Source organism: Mesocricetus auratus, unplaced genomic scaffold (assembly GCF_017639785.1).
Source record: "Mesocricetus auratus isolate SY011 unplaced genomic scaffold, BCM_Maur_2.0 Super-Scaffold_100008, whole genome shotgun sequence".
NCBI lineage: Eukaryota > Metazoa > Chordata > Mammalia > Rodentia > Cricetidae > Mesocricetus > Mesocricetus auratus.
In genome coordinates this window covers 7,360,064-7,368,123 of record NW_024429192.1, presented here as the reverse complement: position 1 = coordinate 7,368,123, position 8,060 = coordinate 7,360,064, and the positions used below count along the sequence as shown (strand labels likewise).

The 8,060-nt window shown below is 48.4% G+C and overlaps 1 long non-coding RNA gene across 1 annotated transcript; it reads left to right on the top strand.

The window, feature by feature from the left end:
• Window positions 1-805: 805 nt before the first annotated feature.
• On the top strand, window positions 806-7,729 carry LOC121141902. The gene is made up of 2 exons (XR_005878844.1): window positions 806-1,156; window positions 7,463-7,729. It is a non-coding gene; the product is annotated as an uncharacterized LOC121141902 (long non-coding RNA).
• The last annotated feature ends 331 nt before the right edge of the window (window positions 7,730-8,060 follow it).

Here is an 8,060-nt window from a genome sequence, read left to right as displayed (position 1 = left end):
TAATTCACATGGCAAGCAAGAAAAGCCCACGCGCACGCCAGCACGGGCAGAAGAGGTCACAATCCAGCTCCACGGTTCAATTTAAGAAGCACAAGCCCACCAGGCGTTGGTGGTGCACGCCTTTAATCCCAGCACTCGGGAGGCAGAGGCAGGCAGATCTCTGTGAGTTCGAGGCCAGCCTGGTCTACAAAGTGAGTTCCAGGACAGGCTCCAAAACAATACAGAGAAACCCTGTCTCGAAAAACTGAAAACAAAAACAAACAAACAAACAAACAAAAGAAGCACAAGCCCTCCAACTCCAACACACCACGCCTCCCTGCCAAGTGCGGACATGTACGTAAGAAGAGGAGGCTCTAACATGCTCCAACGAAAGGGAAACTTTTTGTTTACAATCATCCACACAGACCGTGATGTTTACAACCATTTTGTCTTCTCAGCCTGAACGTGATAGGTGGGTTAGGAAGCTCCAGGTCCAGCCCAGTAAGAACCACATTTAAGCTTTCAGTTTTCCATTCCCTGAAAACATAACATTTTGACTAAGACTGATGAGAACTCATTACACTACATGAAAGATTTAGGAGGTTTGAGACTAAAACTGTCTGGGAGATTCTACAGCTATGACCATGAATCCATTTTTCTAATCTCTGAGAACCTGTGGGAAGGAAAACCGCACTGTAAGGTCAGAGTCAGGCAGTTTGTCCCAATGTCACACACCGTACAGAAGCTCAGTTAACCATGTGACCTTCTGGGTTTGCATACAAAATTACCTCAGCTACGAAGAAAAGGGCAGCGCAAACGCCAAGGCTGTGGTTTGGTTCTTCAGCATTGCCTAAGCGCATGTGCAAACTTTAGGGTCAGGCTTGCTGGAGGAAGGCGGCCGGCAGGGAGTGTGCCTGTGAAGTGTACATCATGAAGTGTTTTGTCCACTCACCGCCCCTCTCCCCCTCTCCCTTCTTCCTGGCTGCCATGAGCTAAGAGGCTTCTGTGCTCCCCCACACCCCAGTTCAAAAGCAACGGAGTCAGCTGACCATGGACTGAAAACTTTGAAAGCACCAGCAAGATAAACCTGGCTTCCTTTACGTTGATCCAGCTCAGACGTTTCATCACAGGGGTTGGAAAACTGGCTGGCCACGAAACTGACGGCCTATAGGGAGAGGTAAGCTAATCTAAGGACCGGACACGAGGACTTCTGGGATACTCTCAACACTTAACTTATTCATGTGGGAGAATTCTCCAGTATTAGCACATATCTTACACGCTTACACGTATGCTACGTTACACAGCTAAAGGCTATCGGGAGAAGAAAGCTAATTTGTGCTAATTTTCCAGAAAGAAACATGGAAGCTTCCAGAAATTATAAACCTGAATTATGATTGAGAAAGGGCCTGGGGTCTTATGAAACTGACAGCCCAAGCGTTGCAAATAAAGCAGTGACTCCAGGGGTGAGCATGGCTTTACTTAGAACATGATCCAAAAAGATTTGTTTTCTGAAACCAGAGCAGCCGGGCACCAGGACTAGAGTAGCAATCTGCCACAGCTAGACACAGAACTTTTCTTAAGATATAAAATTCAAGGAAAGCACACATTTAGAGGGTGATATCAAGGCTCTTCACCTTCGAGATCACAGGACAAGAGGGCTGGAGTGGAAGGAGAGGGGTGAGCTAGGGCTTTCTCCATTTTTGCCTTAAGAACAAATCAGCAACTCAGCGCTCCTTAACAAGACAACGGTGAAGCCTTGCTGCCACCTGCTGGCCACAAAAACATCGTTCTGTGACGTTTGAGGAACAAGAGCTAGCTTTTCCAGGTGTTTTTGGTTTTTTTGCTCAGTGATGGGGAAGTCCTTCTGTGTATGGGTTTGTCTTATTGGTTGATGAATAAAGCACTGTTAGCCAATAGGGAAGCAAGATAGGTGGGACTAGGAGAGGTGGAGGATTCTGGGAAACAGAGGCACAGTCAGTCACAATGTAGGACATGAGAGGAGTAAGAGGTCTGGACCTTTTCTCTGGTAAGAGAAGACCACGTGGAAATACTCAGATTAGCAGTTATGGGTTAATAATTAAGTCAGAGATAGCCAAGAAGAAACCAAGAAAACGGCCAACAGCGTCATAATTAATACAGCGTCCTGCGTGTTCATGTGGGACTGACGTGGCTCTGGGACCAGGCTGGCGGGAAGAACGCCTGTTACACCTCAGCACGTCTGTGCTCTGTAGGTTATCTGAGCATTATTGGCAGCTGTCAATAGAAAAAAAAGTGACGTTTTAGGTCAAATCGGTGTCACTTGGTCTACAGTGGTCCTAGGAAAACCCAACGGAAGCTTGGTTTCAGAAAACAGGTGTTGAAGAAAGTGGGTGTTCCAGTGTTCCGGGAGTTCTAATCCCCCACTGGGCGACCCTTGCCAACGACGTCACTGCTCTTAGCCTAGCTTTTCTCTGCTTTAAAGCAGCTGTCACTGGGTCTTCATCACCGTAGGTGCTGAGGAAGGATGGAGAGGGCCGGACTTTCCAAAGTGCTCAAAGGCACATGGATAGTGTAAGAGGAGGACAGCACGCCCCCCCCCACCTCCACGGGCTACGCTGGTGTCTAGCTGGTTTCCTGCCCCTCCCCCACACTGTCTGTCTGTCTGTCCACGAATTAACAACTCTTCTAAGAAACTCCATCCCCACAACAATCCATCTCAGTGTCTCTCTTGAACCCCGAACTGAAACCTTTCAAACAGAAGGGAGGCACTTGCTATGTTATGAGGTGAGGTTTGTGTGTCCTCTAACAAATAAAGATCAGAGGGTGGAGTTAAGTCACTAGTTAGCCAGAGAGGTCAGGCAGTGGTGGCACACATCTTTGATGCCAGCACTTGGGAGGCAGAGGCAGACGGATCTCTGTGAGTTCGAGATCAGCCTGGTCTACAAAGCAAGTTCCAGGACAGCCAGGGCTGTTGCACGGAAAAAGCCTGTCTTAAAAAAATAAATAAAATAACAATAAGAATGTCTGGAAAAACAAACAAACAAACAATAGCAGGCATGAGAATTACCCTTACATGTTGTTAGTCAGGAAAATGCAAGGCACCCTCAGAAACACACAGCTACTGCTCTTATCATTGGTTGCCTCTCAGAAGTTGAAGGAAAGCCCCTGCTGTTGAAGACAGCACACACTTTGACACAGGACCCGAGGGATCCAAGCTAGGTCTGACTGTGAAGACATCCTCTGTGAGGACTAGCTTGTATGGTACCTGAAGGTGCCATGCAGACTTCCAAGGGAAGCAACCAATGGTCCTACGCAGTTATAACACCCATAGACTACAACGAAGAGCCGCATGGCATGATACCCTTAAGGGCACAGTAATAGTACTCCTATCTTGGTGGTACCCAGCAGCTCTAATAGAACTTAAAGTCTGCTCAGCAGGAGAGAAATCATATCCCAGCACTCGGGAGGCAGAGGCAGGTGGATCTCTGTGAGTTTGAGGCCAGCCTGGTCTACAGAGCCGATTCCAGGACAGCCTCCAAAACAATACAGAGAAACCCTGTCTCGAAAAAAAAAAAAAAAAAAAAAAAAAAAAGAGGGAAATCATGCCCGGTGCTGAAAGCTGAAGCAACTGCTAAGGGCTACTGAGGTCATGACTGTGGAGGAGAACCTGCAACCCCCACTTTAGTAAGCCAAATAACCCCTAGCTACACTCTAAATACTGATTGTTTTGTTTGGCTTTTTCTTTTGAGACAGGGTTTCTCTGTATTGTTTTGGAGGCTGTCCTGGAACTCGCTCTGTAGACCAGGCTGGTCTCTAACTCACAGAGATCCGCCTGCCTCTGCCTCCCGAGTGCTGGGATTAAAGGCGTGCGCCACCAACGCCCGGCTCTAAAAGTTGATTCTTACACCTACACACAAGTGTAGTTCTCACTCCTCAAAAGAGAAACTTCTCTTTGCAACAGATGGAGACCATTTCAGAAAAGCACAACCAGTCAAAGTGCAGGGAACAGGGGATCGTGCGGTGCTCAAGCCCCTCGTGTAAAGAAAAGCTTTTTTCTTGAGTGAAGCCTTCCCCTTCCCGCCAGCCTGGTTCTAGAGCCGCATCAGTCCCAAATAAACACACAGGAGGCTATATTAATTATGAAGCTTTTGGCCTTGCTTGTTTCTTACTGGCTAGCTCTGACTTAAGTAATTACCCCATAATTGTTAATCTAAGTATGTCTCTTACCGGAGAAATTTCCGGGCCTCCTACCCCATGGCGGTTACATCTCGAACTCTCCTGTGTTTCTCCTTCCCAGAGTTCTCCTGGACTCCTAGTCCCACCTATCTAGATTCCTATTGGCCAGCAGTGCTTTATTGACAAATAACAGGACTTCCCCAACACCCTCAGAATGCATTTACCACACAACTCCTGCACCGAAGGTTCAGGAGCATTGTGGAAGAGGGGGCAGAAAGATTCAGAGAGCCAGAGGACTAGGGTATTTGCTGCGAGATTTCGTCTCCTAGAAACATCAGGGAAGCTACTCCGGTGAAGTTTCACTAGCATGGCTGCCTAAACGAGACCGGAGCCAGGGTGACACCAGTAGACATGTTAACACAGAAGGGAGAAATCTCATGGGGCCCCAGTCATAGGCGAAGAACTACAGGCAACCAAGGAATGCTGAGAGCCAGGAAAAACAGTCTTCCCTCGGGGAGCGCCATGCAATGTGTTTGTTTTTTAAGACAGGGCCTTCTGCCTCAAAGTCCTTGTCTTTCAGAGAAATACAGTGTCTCTTCTGTGCTCTCAGAAGGGTTTCTCTGTGTTGCCTGGCTTTACGAGGTCTCTCTCTCTCTCTTTTTTCTCTCCTTCCTCTCCTGCTCCCTCTCCCTCTCCCCCTTCCCCTCCCCCCTCTGTAGACCAGGCTAGCCTGGAACTCAGAGATCTTCCTGGCTCTGCCTCCCAAGTGCTGGGATCAAAGGTGTGCACCAACACTGCCTGGTTTTAAGTTTGTATTTTTTTAATCATATATGGAGAGCTTGCATTCACCATGAAAATGTGAATAGGCCCTAATTCACAGAGATGGCTTTCTATTGGGCTTAAGTATTATTCTCCTTTTCTTCCCTCTAAACAAGAGAAATGGTCAGTCAAATGGCATGAATGGGAGCTTCATGGTCATGGTCATCAAAGGTGCCTAGACAGGAAAAGGCAGGCAGTACACTCGTTCTTGGAGCAGGGTCACTTACATCTCAGTCCCCATTCCCCTTCTCAGTGACACAGACAATGCCTTCCTGCTATGGAAGACATAAGAAGAGGCAAAGATAGCAAGTGGTTTACCCGGGAAGTGGAAATCCAAGATTAGGGCCACGTGGTTAGAGTCCTGGACCGAAGCTATAAACTTTGGGAATGGTTCCCAAGACCACTCTCACTTCTCATAACAGCAAGTTCAGAGACGCTCACCACTACTTCCAAGTTGAGTAATTCACTAGACGGCTGCTATTATATTTGCAGTTTCAAAACAAATTTTTTTAACAACCAAAGGGCAAAGATTGATAACATCCAAAAACCACACAGCTCCGTGTGCAAAACTTCCTGGCATCCTTTGCCAGTTAAGTGTTGGATGGCATTAAATACTTCTTTTGAAATGATGTGTGACAGTAGGATGCATCACAAGCCAAGCAGAGCCCCCAGAGTATTAGTGCTGCAGGTTTTTACACGCTCTGTCTTGTGAAGACAGATCCTCGGCTCGTGACCTCGGTCTGTAGTCTCTCAGGGGCCGAGCGGATACTGTGTGTCCGACTCCCACCCTAAGTCAGACGGTCCGGCATTGCCCGAGTCCTTTCAGCAAACAGCGTATCAGACAGGCCATCCCAAGAGTTCGGAGATGGCCTCCCAGCAGCTGCGGACAAAGGTTGAGCATTCTCTATTGCACAATCTACTCTCTCTGCAGTCCACTGACACAGTGGGTGCCCTGTGGGCCGCTGCGATGAATTTCTGTCCGTTTCTATGCCCGCATAATTCTAAGAAAGGAAGATCCAATTCCACTGCAAAACATGATTGGGAAATAGAAACTGAGCATCCCAGAGGGGAAAGGAGAGGCACGGGGGAAACACATAGGTGAGTTCTGTGAAGAAACACACACACACACACACACACACACACACACACACACACACACACACACACAGGAAGTTTTAAGTATAGAAAAGTCACATCAGCCGGGCGTTGGTGGCGCACGCCTTTAATCCCAGCACTCGGGAGGCAGAGGCAGGCGGATCTCTGTGAGTTAGAGGCCAGCCTGGTCTACAGAGCGAGTTCCAGGACAGCCTCCAAAGCCACAGAGAAACCCTGTCTCGAAAAACCAAAAAAAAAAAAAAAAAAAGTTGCATCTAGTGTTTTTCTCTATGCTTCAAACATAGAAGCTGACGGCTGGAGTCCATTTGATGCTAGCTCCAATCCTGTCCTCCGGTTGATTGCACTGAGGACACCAAGATGCGAGTTTAAGTGGGGGTGGGGGGTTGAAGACTCTGAGAAGCACACCAAACTCTTCTATCAAGTTGCGTTCCCAGGGTGGTAAGGTTACCATGACGGCTGCCTTGCAGCTTGTGCAATCGGCGTAGGTTCACCTCTGTGCTCCCTTTTTATCTTCGCTCTCGGTAGTTGGGCAAAGGACTCCACCACCATTAGGACGAAGTTCAATAAGAAGGAAGCCAGGGATACTCTTTATACATCGTTAAAGTAATTTCCACAGATTTAGAGGTGACGGAGGGGAAGGAAGGCTATCGTGGAGCTCTGGGAGCACAGAAGAGACGCTGGGTTTCTCTGAAAGACGAGGACTTTGAAGGCCCGGGAAAGGGGGAGGGCAGAGTAGGTTGGGGGAGAGGGAGAGAGTGGAGAGTGGGGCAGCGTGGAGAGCGGGAGGAGCCGGAAGTATTTCCGCTTTACCCCGCAGTGCGCCGGTGACACGAGCTGGGCAGACTTCAGGAAAGACCCGGCACGTTTCCCTTTTCCTTCACGCTAAGTCCATCTTCCGCCCCTCTAGATTTCAGGTCTCCTCCAGCCTTCCGAGGAAAATAGCTGGGATCTGGGCTGCCCCTCAAAGGCTCATGTGTTGACAGCTGGTCTCCAGAGGGTGGTGCTGTTGGGAGCGGGTGGGAGACTCGAGCTGTCAGCTCTCGTGGTAGGCAGAGCTTGGGGCATTGCAGGGCAAAGCAGAGCTTCGAGTTAAGGTGTGGCAGGGGGTGCCTGAAGGTGAGGCAGTCGGTGGTCTGTGATCTACAGTCAGGCTTTGCGGTTTGTCATGAAACGCACATCAGGAAAAGAGCCCAACGCGATGGCACGCGTTAGCAATTCTAGCCCTTGGGAAGTGGAGATAGGAGGAGCAGGAGTTTGAGGCCAGCCTGGGCTACAGGAGATAATAATCGTTCTAGAAAAAAAGAAAGGAAGGGAGGGAAGGGGAGGAAACGGAAGGCGTGGGAAGGGGAGAGGTGAAAGCCACAGCTTGATAACCCGAGGATGGAATTTTCAGTCTCTGGCATCGAAAGGTCACCACCCCTCGAGGGCACCTGGACAGACACGAACGGGAGTCGGAAGTTCCTATAAAAAGTCCTTCAAGTTCCTGAGAGGTGACTTGGGTTTCTCTACCGTCTTCAGTCACATGTCAGCAACACCATATCCTGTGACAGAGGTACCTGTAGATCCATGTTCATTGCTGATGTCCACAAAATCTAGGAAATGGAATCAACCTAGATATTCACCAGCTGGCGACCGGATAATAAAAACGTGGTACATACAACAACCGGGGTTTATTCATCTGTAAAGAAAATGATAAAATTTGCAGGAAAATGGATGGAACTGGATAATACTATATATACTGCAAGACAAATAAATGTTGGATGTTCTCTCTCGATTGAAGACCATAGATTCAGGTTTTTAGATTTGGGTGTTTAAGTTGATGGGACGCCTGTGGAGGCCAGAAAGGAAGGAAGCAGCTGTGAGAGGTGAGGACTGAGTCGAGGGAACAGCGAAATGTGTGGCATGGAAGAGGGGAAGGCAGAGATTTTTAAATAAGTAAGTGAGAGGGCAGGCAGTTACGTTCGCTGAGTAATTATCGAAGTTAGAACTCC